An 18,397-nucleotide genomic window follows, 5' to 3' on the forward strand; every position below is an offset into this window, starting at 1 on the left:
CGACTTGGTTTTAGAAATTCTGTTAGCCCTGAAGTATAGCTTATATGCATTATGATGTCGCCACCTAATGCTGATGACCCATCTATGGGTGGGCAAGAAATGTGTTAGAAATCGCAGTGACAACTTTACAATAACTGGTTGCGATTTAAGTCACAACTAGACGTCCCAACAGGCAATTAAAAGTAGCATTTAGAACTCAGTGTCAAGTGTGATTTGTTAACCGAAGAAATGATCCGACAACTACTTAGCTGTAAGAAAAATTTTACTTGGGAGCAGCACATATATATTTGGCTAGAATATGATATTTAACAACCACCCCCCCCCCCCTTAAAATCTTGGTTGTGGTGACAGACCGATCGGTAGCACATCGTAAGGTCTATTTTAGTCTGAAAGGTGATAATTCGATTGAGAGTCGTTGAATGCCAAACAGAGGCTGTCTGATTAGTCTATACATTAGCTTAATGTTCGCGGTCGCACCATATTTAAACACAAACAACGTACTTCTCATTATAAAAATTAAAACTGCATGGTAAATTCAGATAATAACATAGTATTTGTTTTAACTTGAGACAAATAAATATATGGAAAACAATGTATCCTATGATAAAAAAGTTCTAGTTGAAACTTTTTATTTGAAATGGGAACCCTCTATTTTTATTACGTATTCGATTCTAGGCCAAAAAATACTTACTGTTTACTCAAACCATAGTTTTCCATTCGTGGTATATGGTGCTGTAGTAGACAATCATTAAGCACGCCAATTTTGCAATTAAGAACCAACGCATTTAACTCGACGATCACCTTTAGGATGTAAATGAAAACCTTTGTATTCTAACGGTTGGTATTTATGTTTTAAATTTACTTTACTGTTGCAAATTTGACTATTCAGTACGATTTGATTAGTGTTTCCAATACCTTGTTGGAAACTACGTTTACTTGAACCAGGAGCAACGACGTGGGTGTAATAGTTTTACATTCCAGTCAATTGGAAATGAAGCGCCCTGCTGGTGACAGGCAAGGGGACTCACCGGTATCAAGCATCCTTATCAGAAGAAAAAACTATTGCATCCACATTGTTGTTCCAGGATTACGTTAAACACAGCTTCCAACAGGACGATGAAATGGCTGACCATATTTTGCTGTACAATGAAATTTGCATCCTTAAAGTAAATTTCGAACGTAAATATCAACCGTTAGAACACAAAGGTTTACATTTACATAATAAATGAAGTGGAGAATCAAATGCGTCGGTTCTTCAATGAAAAAAAAAAACAAAAAAAAAAACATTCGCTCTTGATATTTGTTGTTGTAGCCCCATATACCACAAATAGGGAACAATGGTTTGTGAACCGTACGTATTTTTTGGAGTAGAGTCGGAAAATGCAGTACAGTGGGGAGTTCCCATTTAAAAATACGAAGTTGGTTCCGCCCAAGCAAAACGGGTTGTTAGGAGGTGGCCATCTGAAGCACCGACAGATGTTCCCTTTGCTAATATTAGCTTTTCAGTTACAACATTTTTATCGTGCGATGCGTCGTTTTCGAGATGTTTAGTTGTCTCATGTTAAAACAAATACCTGTATGTTGGCTAGTGGGCAATGGCAAGGCTCCAACAAGTGCTTCAATAGGTATTATACACATGTAAAGTAAACAGAGTTCGAAAAATTCAGGGGAGTGTTCACTAGGTAACTTAAGAGTACTTCAACACGAAAGTATATAGTAAACTTTTGTATGTATCTTCCTATTACAATTAAACCATGCCCGATGTTATTTTGTAACTGGAAAATTTGTACCTCTCATTCTTTTGATTTGCATACCTTGAACCGTAAAACAAATAACCGACTCTTTATCAGTGACTAATTGGCAAGAAATTTAAGGACAAGGGACAGTTCTACCCAGGGGAGAATGTAATTTTTGAAACACGGGACTTAGGGAAAGGCAGATTTCGGTGTGGGCGGGGCCTTACTCAGTTACTGTTGGTTGCCCAGTTTTTATTTATTTACACTTCATTTGGAACCAATTGCATATCAGGTTGACAACAAGGAACAATTACGAAATTTGACTGTTAAGACAATATCTGATTAAAAGTCCATTAGACAAATTGCATTCACGGCTGATGGCTTGGATGGCAAGTTTCTTTCCTTTTATTTTTTTTAAAGCCATAACAAGAATTAAAATTAATTTTTTAACAATCATCACGATCAGATCAAGTCAGGGGGAAGTGGTCCTCAGACAGTGCTCCAATGGTCGACCTGGGAAAGTCCCTCAAACGTAAGTAAGGTGAGACAGGGAGCCCAGTGTTATACTCACTTAAAAGGATGGTAACTCAAACCAGTCACAGTTTAAATGCAAGACGAACACTCTCGCAAAATCTACCTAACGTATGATGCCCAACACAATGATGGAATAATCCATGCCAGGCAGACAGGTGGACTACACTCTTGACATTGTAAAACGACAAACATTGTACAAGACAACATGTTCAAACGCAAGCGTAATCTGAGGTAATCACAACAAGCTGCCGGCCGCGGTGGTCTCGCGGTTAGGGCGCTCAGTCCGGAACCGCGCAACTGCTACGGTCGCAGGTTCGAATCCTGCCTCGGGCATGGATGTGTGTGATGTCCTTAGGTTAGTTAGGTTTAAGTAGTTCTAAGTTCTAGGGGACTGATGACCACAGATGTTAAGTCCCATTGTGCTCAGAGCCATTTGAACCATTTGAACCACAACAAGCTGCCTCCAGGAATCCAGTATGCAGACAGCGTTAAAATGATTGCTCATTCAAAACCACACTAAATACACACTGATCCGTGAAAACAATACCACAAAGAACTCAAACAATACTAAAACCAGTTACTGTGGAGCAAGAAGGACGAACTGGAAGTCGACACAAAGACAGAGAGCGCAGGATCGGTCGGAAGACCAAATACACGTCATCCGTTGACACGACCAAACGAACGACCAGCCAACAGCCGCTCTCCATCAAGTCAGGCAAGGCAAATGTCTCAGTATGAATCGTCGACTAACAGCTTACTGCATGAGGTCACTTAGACGGACGGAAACACACACACACACGCACCAGCGAAGGTTGCACACTCGAATATAACGATCCATTCAACTCAAACTCGCTGAATCCGGACCTCGACCTGGCTGTGAACTACCACATCCTTCCATCGGGCAGTGCATGCATCGCCAGCTGTCCCTGCTAGTATTGCCGCTGTGCGGACGTCACTGCTGCTCCCCCCGCCCCCCCCCCCCCCCTGAACTCTGACACACGACGACCCGGAATACTAGAGCTCGCTCCAAAGATAGTACCACAATCCTCGCTTTCGATAAACGCCCCCGGCTGGGGTGGCCGAGCGGTTCTAGGCGCTACAATCTGGAACCGTGCGACCGCTACGGTAGCAGGTTCGAATCCTGCCTGATGTCCTTAGGTTAGTTATCTTTTAAGTAGTTCTAAGTTCTAGGGGACTGATGACCTCAGAAGTTAAGTCCCATAGTGCTCAGAGCCATTTGAACAATTTTTTGATAAACACCGCTGCTGCCACTCACGGACAGACAAAGCGAGCAAACGTAGTGGCGCCAGTGAACGCGCTAAGAAAACGAGAGGTCACAATCCGAATACACGACACCAACCTGTCAACGGCACAAACGCGGGCCGGAGCACGGCTCAGTTTTCATTATTCATTCACACACTAAAACATTCAAATGTTATAATGACTTCAGTGACACATTTGCACACTTTACTGGCGTGAACATATCATTTACGCTGCAGGGATACAGTTACATGGCCAGAAATACCAGTTAAGATATACAGTTGCCCGTGCCCTTTTGCTGCTACTTGTGACTAATGACAGTGTAACATGTCGGTGATAAATTGCAGAAGTCGCATTTTAACGTTGGTATAGTGCGGAGGGATACTAGCTGTGAATTCGTGAACTGCGATTTTAAATTGCGACAAATAGCAACTAAAATAGCAGCTATCGGAAGGTAGCAGTAACAGAAATCACGGAAGTCACTGTTTAGCCCTCGTCTAGGACTATCAGTCGCATGTAGCACGAGGAGAACTGGTCCCAGCTTGTGGAGAGGCCACAACAACGGACACCCTAGGGGGAGAAACGCAGTGCCGCCAACACGCAAATGTCAGCAGGTGCGCTTCGGCTTTGTCGTGTGGTTGCGTTTGCCGCGTGAGCGGTTCGTTGTCGGCTATTCCCGGCGGATGGCGCAGTTGGCAGCTCGTGCGGGCGCAACAGGCCCCAGGCTCTCACAAGTGGTCGCTCTGCGCCCTTGGGGAGACCAGCCCGCGAGAGCAGCGAGCCCCTCCACTCCACACCGCCCGACACACCGCACTTGCTGCAGCCAGTGCGCGCTACATCAATACCCACAGCACGTTACACTGGTATCCGTACATTTGCAATACACACCACAATAGTCCGTCCAAAATTAATTGAGGATTGACGTTTCGGCAGGAGCACGTGGAGACGCGGAATAGTGTTGTCACGCCCTGCACAGAACAGACGCGTAATCTTTCATTTCATTCACCTCGCAAAAACAAGCAAACAATTCAACTTTGTAATTACAGAAATTGAATCAATGTGTTCTGGAAGTTACAATGCATTTTGAAGTAGAGAGGACATAAAATGAGGACTGGCAATGGCAAGGAAAGCGTTTCTGAAGAAGGGAAATTTGTTAACATCGGGTATAGATTTAAGTGTCAGGAAGTCATTTCTGAAAGTATTTGTATGGAGTGTAGCCATGTATGGAAATGAAACATGGATGATAAATAGTTTGGACAAGAAGAGAATAGAAGCTTTCCAAATGTGGTCCTACAGAAGAATGCTGAAGATTAGATGGGTAGATCACATAACTAATGACGAGGTATTGAACAGAATTGGGGAGAAGAGGAGTTTGCGGCACAGCTTGACAACAAGAAGGGATCGGTTGGTAGGATATGTTCTGAGGCATCAAGGGATCACCTATTTAGTATTGGAGGGCAGCGTGGAGGGTAAAAATCATAGAGGGTGACCAAGAGATGAATACACTAAGCAGATTCATAAGGATGTAGGTTGCAGTAGGTACTGGGACATGAAGAAGCTTGCACAGGATAGAGTAGCATGGAGAGCTGCATCAAACCAGTCTCAGGACTGAAGACCACAACAAATACAGAAATTGAATCAATGTATTCTGGAAGTTACAATGCGTTTTGATTTTGGTTTTATCTGCGGTAACAAATTATTAAGACGATATAAAGGACAGTTTACGAAAGTGCATTTTCTCACGACGTTACCGAATTTCCGACTTGCGAGAAACTTCATTGTTATTGAAGTTAGGTGAAACTTTATCCGAATGAAATCTTATGAATACATCATATTTTCATGTGTTCGAAACTGGAATCCTTTCGGATGTCTATGATGCGAGATAATTGGAGTTAAATATGATGCACAGTGGTCCCCTGGCGCGTAAGCTACTAATCGGGCGTCCCTTACGGGCCCGACACGCTGAACGTATCGCTATAGGCTTGTAATGAAACTGTTATTAATTTTTCTGATCGGCGTACTTAATTCTAACACAACAAAAGATAAGATTAAGCCCTTGAGCGTGTTTCTCGCGATGGGAACACGTATCTTAAATAGGCCAATCTCTGCTGTTTAGAAAGTAAAAATGGAGATGAAGTCCCATGCTTCTTTACAGGGCGTAGGGGAAAGATGCGGGAGACCCGCACCGCCTTATCAGGCAAGGTCTTAGTGGAGGTGGCTTGCCACTGCTTTCCTCCGACAGTGATGGGGATGAATGATGATGAGGAAGACGACACAACAACACCCAGTCATCTCGAGGCAGGAAAAATCCCTGACCCCCGCCGGGAATCGAAACCGAGACCCCGTGCTCGGGAAGCGAGAACGCTACCGCCAGACCACGAGCAGCGGACTTGCAGAGAAAATAGCGATACAAATAACAAGACCTCTTTAATGCAGCAGTTACATTGTGAACAGTAATATTTATTTTGCGTGATAAAAACTGAATTTCTGACATGAACGACCCATGGAATTAGTTGCTGTTAAGACCTTCTTTTTAAAATTCCATAATTTACGGCGATATAAATTTGTTATGTAGGTACTTACAAATGTAAACTGCGCACTCTAAACATGTAGCTAGATCTGCCTCTGCTCTTAAACTGCGCACTCTAAACATGTAGCTGGATCTGCCTCTGCTTCATTTCTGTGGGGAAAACGGAGAAACTTAACTGATTTCACTTTCGTCGTGGTGACGGATACTTGAAGTGCCACTGCCGCTGTCGTCGTTTAAGGAAATTATCATCAAATGGTTCAAATAGCTCTGAGCACTACGGGACTTAACATCTGAGGTCATCAGTCCCCTAGAACTTAGAACTACTTAAACCTAACTATCATACACATCCATGCCCGAGGCAGGATACGAACCTGCGACCGTAGCAGTCGCGCGTTTCTGGACTGAAGCGCCTAGAATCGCTCGGCCACAGCGGCCAGCAAATCATCATCTCCTGCACTGAGTTTTCCAAAAGAGATTCATTCTGCCGTGCTCTATGGATGATGCTCCGCGTATGTTTGACGGCTTTCTTCCAATCTTCAGCAGTGAAGTTCCTTCTCTTATGAGTGCTTCAACTGCAGAGAGGGTAAAATTATTATTATTCCTGGCCACGTAACATTTAATTTGGGCCCTTATTAACACTACTGGGTTGAAATTACATTGGTAAGGTGATAGCCTAACGATTGTATACCCATGTTTTTTGCCAGAATTGATCGTGTGTCAAGGTGCACCACATCGTCGATATTTATGCTACTGATGTCACTTAAAAATACGTTTTGCCATGCAGCTAAGTCTTCCTCTCCATCAACGACATATGGCCAAAGAAATGTCGGTAGTGAGAGCCAGTGTTCTGTAAAACTGTGGACAAGGAAGTGCGACAGTCTTGAAAAAGTCGTGATTCTTTAAGTGTGATCAGTAACGTCCTTTCCAAGCCTTGAAAAAGTCGTGATTCCTTAAGTGTGATCAGTAACTTCCTTTCCAATCTTCACAACAGTGTTTTTGGTTGTATTCAAAGCTGCATCCGTTCTGTCGATCACTTTGGTAACCGAGAGCAGCGGGCCACTAGTAACATGTTCATCAAATGGTTCAAATGGCTCTGAGCACTATGGGACATAACATCTGAGGTCATCAGTCCCCTAGAACTTCGATCTACTTAAACCTAACTAACCTAAGGACATCACACACATCCATGCCCGAAGCAGAATTCGAACCTGCGACCGTAGCAGTCGCGCGGTTCCGGACTGAAGCGCCTAGAACCGCTCGGCCACCAAGGCCGGCTAACATGTTCATCCTCAAAGTAGCCGCGTAACTTGACTACCCTCATATGGCAATATCCTGGTCAAAGGAACGACATCAAATTTTTCCACTTCAAACTTTCGACGAACTTGCCTCTGATGTCGGTCAGTACGACACAATGAGTAACGGAAACAACGAATAACAGTTACAACAGTAACAGCGAATAAAAGAATAACTCCTAAAACCGTGAAAATGAACACACAGAAAGTCACAAGCCACAACCATCACACAGGACAGTAAGGTTGCTGCAACTGAAGTGTGGGTAAAGATTGGCAGCTTGGCGGAAAGTAGTGGCCCGGGCCTCCTGCGTGGGTCCCTCCCCCCCCCCCCCCCCCCACCCGTTTTTCAACTTTCATCCTCGCTGTCAATCGTAAACTAATTATGGAGAGACTATAGCGTCCGTGAACAACAGACAGCATATAAAAGAGACTCATAGCGATGAATAAAAAGAAGAGAAAACATCAATTTTATAGAACGAATTGTTAGTCTGCAGCGGGTTGTGCGCCGATGTGAAAAGTCCTGGAAGATTAAAAGTGTCTGCCGGACCGGGACACAAATCCATGACCTTTGCCTCTCGCGGCAGGGATAGAAAAAAGCCGACCGGTTAAAACCAGTACCGGTATTTTAGTTCTGAATAACATGTATTTTATGGTATTTGTTTATCCTCAGATGTAACAGGTGTTTTGCTAATAACCTGGTAAAATCCGAAACATCTATTAACCGTACCAGCAGTGCTAAAATTTTTTGGTTTTAAGTAAACTCTTGTTAAGTAACGCGTAGCATTTATTGTTAGGGTTTCCACTGCTTTATGGTATTGCTTTATTATAGAAAATGGGAAAAACTATTCGTGCTATTTTAATAACGATGTCGATAGAAACAAGCAATGACCACGTGGAAGAAAAAGTGGTACAGCATTTCTGAGGAGTAATGAACGTATAACCACGTAGCGTTACCTGTTGGATGGTACACAAGTACATGCTATGTGCAAGACTTTCCCCATCTTGTCTATGTGACAGTATCTCGTTGTTGTCGGCTCAGTTCTATTACAAAATGGCACCATCTCTAGTCCGCGAGTGTTTTACGAAATGCGGTATCAGTAAAGTACAATGTCCCAACTGATTTAAAATATTAGAAACGGGAGGAACCATGACGAAATCGCGACAAGATATAAGAAGGAAACTTTGAACTTAATAGTTGATTCATAGTTTAAAATAAAAACACGAAGGAGCTCATCTTTTGTCTGTGTCTACATAATATGCGTTTATCTGACTGTAGCTTTTCAAAACGAATAAATTATCATAAAAATAGATTTCTTCGATCTTAGTTTTCACCATTTAGCACTGACTATTCGTATTGCCCAAATAGCGGTTAGGTCCTCTATTACAAAATGATTTTTGAGCTGAGTTTCAGAAAAATTACAATCAATGCTGGTGATTTTTTGGAAGTATTCAACCACTTGTGATCTTTTGAGAATATCAGCGAACGGTGGACGGACTAAGTTTTATTTACCTATTAATATTTCAATTCCGTGTACCTTGAAGCCGGCCGAAGTGGCCGTGCGGTTAAAGGCGCTGCAGTCTGGAACCGCAAGACCGCTGCGGTCGCAGGTTCGAATCCTGCCTCGGGCATGGATGTTTGTGATGTCCTTAGGTTAGTTAGGTTTAACTAGTTCTAAGTTCTAGGGGACTAATGACCTCAGCAGTTGAGTCCCATAGTGCTCAGGGCCATTTTTGTACCTTGAAACGGAGGAAGTCAAATTTTTTCAACCTTTGTTCGATTTCTACGTTCATTACAGGAAATAATAGGAATATAAAACCGAAATTCGATTGTTCCAGAAACCGATGATTTTGAGTGATTTTAACACTCGGGTTTAAAATGGCGTCGGAAAAAAGCGATATAACAGAAAATCCGTTGTTTCAGCGATAACCACCATCCCTTGTTTTGCGGGCAAGGGCTTTACCAACATTTTTATTTCTCTGGCCTCCATTCACCGAATCTAGCCCGTCCTAACAATCGCCATTTTTGCGTTTGTTGGCCGGGCTCCTTCGGCATTAAACAAAATCTGTCTCATTTCTAAGATACTTTATTCATTTCTGTTATTAGTAGATGCGTGGTAGAAAAATTACAATAAAAATAAATGCTTCGTTCTTCATCAAATTGTAATTACTTCTGGATTAAATAAACATTTGTCTCTTCAGGTAAATTGATGAAAAAATTGAAATAAAATCTTGTTCTCAGACAGTCGCGTCTACATAAAAATAATCTTTTTCTGAAACTTCCTGGAAGATTAGAACTGTGTGCCGCACCGAGACTCGAACTGAGGACGTTTGCCTTTCGTAGACAAGTGCTCTATCAACTGAGCTACCCAAGCGCGACTCACGCCCCCTCCCCACAACTTTACTTCTGCCAGTATCTCGTCTCCTACCTTCCAAACTTCACAGAAGCTCTCCTGCGAACCTTGCAGAACTAGCACTCCTGAAAGAAAAGATATTGCGGAGACATGGCTTAGCCACAGCCTGGGGTATATTTCCAGAATGAGATTTTCACTCTGCAGCGGAGTGTGCGCTGATATGAAACTTCCTGGCTCTGCCTGCTCTACCTACAAGGTTCGCAGGAGAGCTTCTGTAAAGTTTGGAGAATAGGAGACGAGGTACTGGCAGAAGTAAAGCTGTGAGGACAGGCGTGAGTCGCGCTTCGGTAGCTTAGTTGATATAGCAGTTTCCCGCGAAAGCTGAAGGACCCGAGTTCGAGTCTCGGCCCGGCACCCAGTTTTAATCTGCCAGGAAGTTTCATATCAGTGCACACTCCGCTGCAGAGTGAAAATCTCAATCTAGAGGACCTTTTTCTGTTGTGTTCTTTAAAGAGAGATAATGGAAATAATATTAGATTCCGCAATAAACATCTTGTTCTTCAGAGCAATAAGGGAAACCAAGGTCTATTATATTAAACATCGCCACCACTCTGGCACAATGTCGGGAATATATTTATTTCTCAAGAAGTCATCCTGGCGACGAACACATTTCTGTGAGACGCCAGTTTGTTGGTACGTACCCGCAGAATCTTTCACTCCCCTGCCAGAGCCACAACCTCACTTCCGCTTGCACCGTCTCATTACTGTCAGTAATACCTGTGTATCGACTCCACTCCGTCGTCCGGTTAGCGGAACGAGTGAAGTGCCGGACGGGACAGAATGGGCGCGCGCCTCGCAAGTTGAAATATTTTAGACGGTGAGTGCCGGCAGGCAGCTGACGTGAGGACATGGACGAGAGAGGTGGGTCCCGTAAACAGTGCTCTAGTCGGAATCACGTTCCGTGTACACTTCCATCCAGAGCTATTTTTCCGGGAAGTAGTCGTGGTTTGTCCTGTTCGCTTTGCACCAGGTTTAGCGCGGGCCGTTTGGGCGGAAGTGGCCGGAGCTAGCTGTGGGAAGTGACATAGCAGAGCTGCTTACAAGGGAAACACCCTATCGCACCCCCCTCACATTTACTGGTAACTTGGCTCAGTGGATAGCCAGTCAGAAATTGAACACACTGCGGCAGCGCGGTTTCGTTTGTCCATTACCTGCACCTACCTGTGAACAAGTTGCAAAAAAATGGTTCAAATGGCTCTGAGCACTATGGGACTCAACTGCTGAGGTCATTAGTCCCCTAGAACTTAGAACTAGTTAAACCTAACTAACCTAAAGACATCACAAACATCCATGCCCGAGGCAGGATTCGAACCTGCGACCGTAGCGGTCTTGCGGTTCCAGACTGCAGCGCCTTTAACCGCACGGCCACTTCGGCCGGCAACAAGTTGCAACAGATCGCCGGTAGGAAAGCCGAGGAGAAACATACCATACTGCAACTCGCACCAGGCTGCATACAACGTAACTATTCTAAGAATAGGGAAAAGGCCTTAATTTTGAATGAAAGGTGGAAATACTGCCGGTCGAGGTGGCCGAGCGGTTCTAGGCGCAGCCTGCCTTCGGCAGGGCAACAGAGCGGACGCGTCCGTGTTGACTGCGTGCGGAGCGCGAGCTCGCCTTGTTTACTTTCTGACGGCCGTTGCATAAGTGCCGGCTTACCGTGTACGATCCATAGCGAACCGTTACCGTGAATCTACACTCCGATTTACTTTCTGCAACGATTATGCCCGACCCAAAGCACTCGAGGTGGAGCGTTATCTGCGAGAGGAAGTGAAGATCCCGGCGACCGATATTATCGGCATACATTTGTCAATCGTGAGCAGCACGGTGTATGTTAAAATCATTAACGACGCGGCGTGCAAACGCATACTACGTGAGACCAAACAGGGGCTCCGCTTCTGTCATGCTGATGGCAATGTGGAGGAGGTAATCGTCGACCACGCAGGCTTAGGTACGCGAACGATACGCATTTTCGAATTGCCATTCGAAATTCCTGCTGAGGAAGTCGTCGCGGCACTACGCCCATACGGCACAGTCCATGGCCACACTGCGGAGAAATGGACACAATTTCGGACGTATCCGGTCCTAAACGAGGTCCGACAGGTCACTATAGATCTCCGAAGCCACGTCCCGTCCTACTTACAGATCGGCGGATGCCGTGCAATAATTATATACGACGGCCAGCCTCGGACCTGTTCCGGGTGCGGCAAAGAAGGCCCCCTTAGATCCGAATGCCTACAGCGGCGTATTACGCAGCTTCCAGCTGCCGAAGAACCACCCACGTCGCAACCACAGTTCTACCGGTGACCTACGCCGTTGCTCTAGCTTCTCCTACCGCTTTGCAACGGCGCCCGGGCACCTCAAACGACGCCACCAACGAGCCCGACCAGACACCGACGGAGAGCGCCTCGGACGGCCTGCCGCCTCGGCCGGCCATCGACGCCGCTCCGACGATGCCGACGCAACCGGACGCTGACCCTGACCTCGGCAACACGTTGGAGGTCGACTCGCTCATCGTTCCTACAGCGGCCTTTCTGCCAGAACGACGCGACTCCCTTCCGTCGTCGGACACAGAGGAAACAACGTTCTCCGAAACGTCGCAAGCGAAGACGTCGCACAGTTTCCGGTCAAGAGGAGACGTTACAAGTCGAGGAGGACGCGACCGTCGACCAGTACGAGACCTCAGAACCCGCTACTGCTGACGAAGACGTTATGAGCGCGGAGACATCTATCGGTGTGCCTGCGCCCCGTGCTGACGCTGAACTAAATAATGAACGTATCACAGGCGACAGTACACCACGCACCATTACAACATCTTCTGCAGACAAAATGGAAGATACACCAGTGTCCGCTTCCACGGCGTGGCACGAGGAGGAGGTCGAGGAGCAGGACCCGGTACGGGACCCTGCGCCGTCGCGGCCGCACCACTAATGACACTCTCCCCAGAATCCCCTGCGGGCCAGCGGGATAACGTTTCGCTGCGACGCCCGCGACCTTGCGCGGACGTCGCAGTGGACCAGCCTCCGGCAGTCCGACACCAGGCCTACCGGATAGCAACCATGAACACCAACAACATCCGTTCCAGGGTGAAAATCCGCCTTATGCAGGAGATGTTCTGGGCTTCGGATATTGATTTCGCCCTTCTGCAGGAAGTTCACTTGGCTAGTATCCCGGATATCAATGGCTGTACCGCCCACGCCTCCGCGAGTGATCCTATGGGCCGCGGAGTGGCCATCTACGTCCGCCACGGGATTTCTGTGACCGATGTCGGCTTCCTTCCGTCAGTTCGGGGCATGGCACTCACTGCCATGGGGACACACATCATTAATGTCTACGCTCCCTCAGGCACCGACCGACGGCATGAAAGAGCCCAGTTTTATTCCGAGGACATCGCTCCCCTGCTTTTAGGGCGTTATGACCACTGCCTACTAGGAGGTGATTTTAACTACGTTCTGCATGCCAATGATCAGATTCCATACTATACTACATGCCTCCTTTAGCAGATGAAAATTAGAACTACGACCGGTACTCGACTGCATCCGCTTCGGACCATCTGTCACTGTGCACGCATGAGTCATTCTCCCGATACACAGGCTCTACACAGGAACGATATAAGGCACCATTCCACAATACATCAAACATGGAATAAGGAAGATGTATTGTACTGTGAAGAAAGGAGCAAAATAGAAACAGTGAATGATCCAAGCTCAAGGTGTGCAACATCGACCAAATTTTTATAGGCGAGGCGTCGTGGTCATGTGGTCACGAGGTGCCGCAACACGACATGGTATGAACTCAACTAATTCTGAAGTAGTGCTGGAGGGAACTGACACCATGAATCCTGCAGGGCTGTCCATAAATCCGTAAGAGTACGACGGGGTGGAGATCTCTTCTGAACAGCCCGTTCCCAGGCATCCCAAGATATTCTCAACATTGTTCATGTCTGAGGAGTTCGGCGGTCAGCGGAAGTGTTCAAACTCAGAAGAGTGTTACTGGAGCCACTCTGTAGCAATTCTGAACGTGTGGGTGTCGCATTGTCCTGCTGGAACTTTCCAAGTCCGTCGGAATGAACAATGGACATGAATGGATGCAGATGATCAGACAGGACGCTTACGTACGTGTCACCTGTCACAGTCGCATCTAGACGTATCAGGGATCCCGTATCACTCCAACTGCACACGCCCCACATTACATAGTCTCCACCAGCTTGAACAGTCCCCTGCTGACATGCAGGGTCCATCGAAACATGAGGTTTTCTCCATACCCGAACACGTCCATTCGTTCGATACAATTTGAAACGAGACTCGTCCGAGCAGGCAATATGCTTCCAGTCATCAACAGTCCAATTTCGTGTTGACTGGCGCATGCGAGGCGTAAAACTTTGTGCCTTGCAGTCACCAAGGGTATAAAACAGGGCCTTCGGCTCCGAAAGCCCTTATCGATGATGTTTCGCTGAATGTTTCGCACGCTGACACTTATTGATGGCCCAGCATTGTAATCTCCAGCAATTTACGGAAGGGTTGCACTTCTGTCACATTTAACGATTCTCGTCGATCATCGTTGGTTCCGTTCTTGCAGGATATTTTCCGGCCGCAGCGTTCTCGGAGATTTGATGTTTTACCGGATGCCTGATATTCACGGTAGGCACGTGAAGTGGTCGTACGGAAAAATCCCCACTTTAACGCTACCTCAGAGATGCTGTCTGCTATCGCTCATGTGCCGACTATAACAACAGGTCAGACTCACTTAAATCTTGATAATATACCATTGTAGCAGAAGTAACCTATCTAACAACTGCGTCAGACACTTGTGGTCTTATATAGGCATTGCCGACCGCAGCGCCGTATCCTGCCTGTTTACATATCTCTGTACTTGATTACGCATCCTATACCAGTTTCTTTGGCGCTTCAACGTATTTTCTTATCACTTGATTCATTTTATGTAACCAATGAATAGTTTGGCAAATGGCAAAAATACGGAAGGAGAACATACAAGTGAATCACCTGACGGAAATTTCAAAATTTTGTGGAAAAAGAAAGAGGACGAGGAATATTTGATCACGGATCCTATGCTTCGCAGTCCATTACGATGACCATAGAACCACGACGATGATGCTTGAGCTTGGACCATTCACTGTTTCGATTTAGCTTCATTTTTTACAGTTCAGTCCACCTTCTTCCTGTTTTCATGCTTGATCCGGGTTCAGTTTCTGGTGGGCTGTCCACTGCGCCGTTTTACGACTAAAGCTGAGGGAGGTGCGATGGACAGATTTGTCTTGTTAGTAACAGTATCAAGCTTTGAGTAATACCACGTAGCTCCTTGTGCGCGAACTGGTGCTGTTGGTTGATTTGGTTGTCTGCCAATTACCTTGTTCAGAGCGTGCTTTCGGAAAGTTGGGACATTTTTCTACTTCTGTGAACTAATTTCGTTATACAAACGTGTGGGTCGAGGTGCTATGTGACTACTAGCTAGCGCATCACATTCTTGGTAAACACGCGCTAACGTCGCTCATTGTTCTGCGACAACAGAATGTTTATCTAAAGGTCGATTATACACTCCTCGAAATGGAAAAAAGAACACATTGACACCGGTGTGTCAGACCCACCATACTTGCTCCGGACACTGCGAGAGGGCTGTACAAGCAATGATCACACGCACGGCACAGCGGACACACCAGGAACCGCGGTGTTGGCCGTCGAATGGCGCTAGCTGCGCAGCATTTGTGCACCGCCGCCGTCAGTGTCAGCCAGTTTGCCGTGGCATACGGAGCTCCATCGCAGTCTTTAACACTGGTAGCATGCCGCGACAGCGTGGACGTGAACCGTATGCGCAGTTGACGGACTTTGAGCGAGGGCGTATAGTGGGCATGCGGGAGGCCGGGTGGACGTACCGCCGAATTGCTCAACACGTGGGGCGTGAGGTCTCCACAGTACATCGATGTTGTCGCCAGTGGTCGGCGGAAGGTGCACGTGCCCGTCGACCTGGGACCGGACGGCAGCGACGCACGGATGCACGCCAAGACCGTAGGATCCTACGCAGTGCCGTAGGGGACCGCACCGCCACTTCCCAGCAAATTAGGGACACTGTTGCTCCTGGGGTATCGGTGAGGACCATTCGCAACCGTCTCCATGAAGCTGGGCTACGGTCCCGCACACCGTTAGGCCGTCTTCCGCTCACGCCCCAACATCGTGCAGCCCGCCTCCAGTGGTGTCGCGACAGGCGTGAATGGAGGGACGAATGGAGACGTGTCGTCATCAGCGGTGAGAGTCGCTTCTGCCTTGGTGCCAATGATGGTCGTATGCGTGTTTGGCGCCGTGCAGGTGAGCGCCACAATCAGGACTGCATACGACCGAGGCACACAGGGCCAACACCCGGCATCATGGTGTGGGGAGCGATCTCCTACACTGGCCGTACACCACTGGTGATCGTCGAGGGGACACTGAATAGTGCACGGTACATCCAAACCGTCATCGAACCCATCGTTCTACCATTCCTAGACCAGCAAGGGAACTTGCTGTTCCAACAGGACAATGCACGTCCGCATGTATCCCGTGCCACCCAACGTGCTCTAGAAGGTGTAAGTCAACTACCCTGGCCAGCAAGATCTCCGGATCTGTCCCCCATTGAGCATGTTTGGGACTGGATGAAGCGTCGTCTCACGCGGTCTGCACGTCCAGCACGAACGCTGGTCCAACTGAGGCGCCAGGTGGAAATGGAATGGCAAGCCGTTCCACAGGACTACATCCAGCATCTCTACGATCGTCTCCATGGGAGAATAGCAGCCTGCATTGCTGCGAAAGGTGGATATACACTGTACTAGTGCCGACATTGTGCATGCTCTGTTGCCTGTGTCTATGTGCCTGTGGTTCTGTCAGTGTGATCATGTGATGTATCTGACCCCAGGAATGTGTCAATAAAGTTTCCCCTTCCTGGGACAATGAATTCACGGTGTTCTTATTTCAATTTCCAGGAATATATATATATATATATATATATATATATATATATATATATATATATATATATATATATATATATATATATATATATAAATGGCAAATTGATACATGTTCATAATGGCCGTACTGTGGCTTCACTACAGTCGCTAGAAAACACAAATTCGCAGACACTTGTTGACACAGTTCTGATAGCGTAGGTATGTGTGCACAGTTCACAGAACAAGGAAGTCTTTTTATTGCTCGATGGTTAACAAGGGTTGTGTCACGCCCAGTAGGCAACACAACGACGTTACTCCGATAGGAACTTTCTGGAAGTGGGCTGGATCTGACATCGAGCAGAGGCCTCTGACGACGCTGTTTCAGGACAGAGATGCGGCGGTGGTGGGAAGTACGGATTCTTCCTAGCGTCTCAATGGCGTCTCGCGATACTATTTTGCTACCCAGTATCTGTGAAATTTCCGATTCTTCGCTGCGCGCTGTGGCCGCGTGGTCCAGGGCGCCATGTCACGGATTGCGCGGCTCTTCCCGCCGGAGGTTAGAGTCCTCCCTTGGGCATATGTGTGTGTGTTTCTCTTAGCATAAGTTAGTTTAAGTAGTGTGTAAGTCTAGGGACCGATGACGTCAGCAGTTTGGTTCCTTAGGAATACACACACATTTGCATTTTTGCAGATACTTCTTGCGCCGGTCTCTATACGCGACGTCACGGCAATATATACTAAAGCTGTATGTATTATAAGAAATTTTTGTTATTTTGAATAACAATATGTATTATTATGAATTCCTCAGGATACCAGTTGATGCGTACCTACGATTAGTTTTTAGGTTTGTGATAATACAGTTTTGGAAATTTAGTAGTTCAGTGCCTTCCACTCAAGTAGCCTTATGTTTACAGGAAACCTCAGAAGTGGCCTAATCCTGTCCCGCTACCCTTTGAATCAGAGTGAAGTCCTCGAAGGTGTTCTTTACGTTTTGGAAACATATGAAAATCATATGAGACCAATAGGAGCTGTGTGAAAGATGACCAACGACTGTCAACACAAGGCGTCAGATTGTTCCAGAAGGCGCAGCTCTCGTGTGTGGTCGGGTATTGTCAAGCTGGAGGACAAGGTGCACCGTGTGCGGACGAGCTCTTCACATTCGAAACTCGATTACAGCACTCTGTTTCTCACGTACTGACATGGTTACGTTATACCCCACCGTGTTACACACTATAATTCTGAGCCCTCCAACGGCAGAGGGTTGTTAATACGTAGGCTTGAGAAATAGAGGCCGGCCGAAGTGGCCGTGCGGTTAAAGGCGCTGCAGTCTGGAACCGCAAGACCGCTGCGGTCGCAGGTTCGAATCCTGCCTCGGGCATGGATATTTGTGATGTCCTTAGGTTAGTTAGGTTTAACTAGTTCTAAGTTCTAGGGGACTAATGACCTCAGCAGTTGAGTCCCATAGTGCTCAGAGCCATTTGAGCCATTTGAGAAATAGAGAGAGATGTATAATGTTCGTAACGTTTGGTTTATTTAAAAAACTTTAGGACTTTTTATATAAAAAATTTCGAGGTATTACCTATCAGTGCGCCCTCGTAGAAGGCATACAATGAATGGCACCTGTTAATGTAGTTAGCACGTAATATCGACTTAGCTACCCAAGCACGACTCACGACCCATCCTCAGAGCTTTAATTCCGC

The sequence above is a fragment of the Schistocerca nitens genome, chromosome 7 (assembly GCF_023898315.1).
Source record: "Schistocerca nitens isolate TAMUIC-IGC-003100 chromosome 7, iqSchNite1.1, whole genome shotgun sequence".
Taxonomy (NCBI): domain Eukaryota; kingdom Metazoa; phylum Arthropoda; class Insecta; order Orthoptera; family Acrididae; genus Schistocerca; species Schistocerca nitens.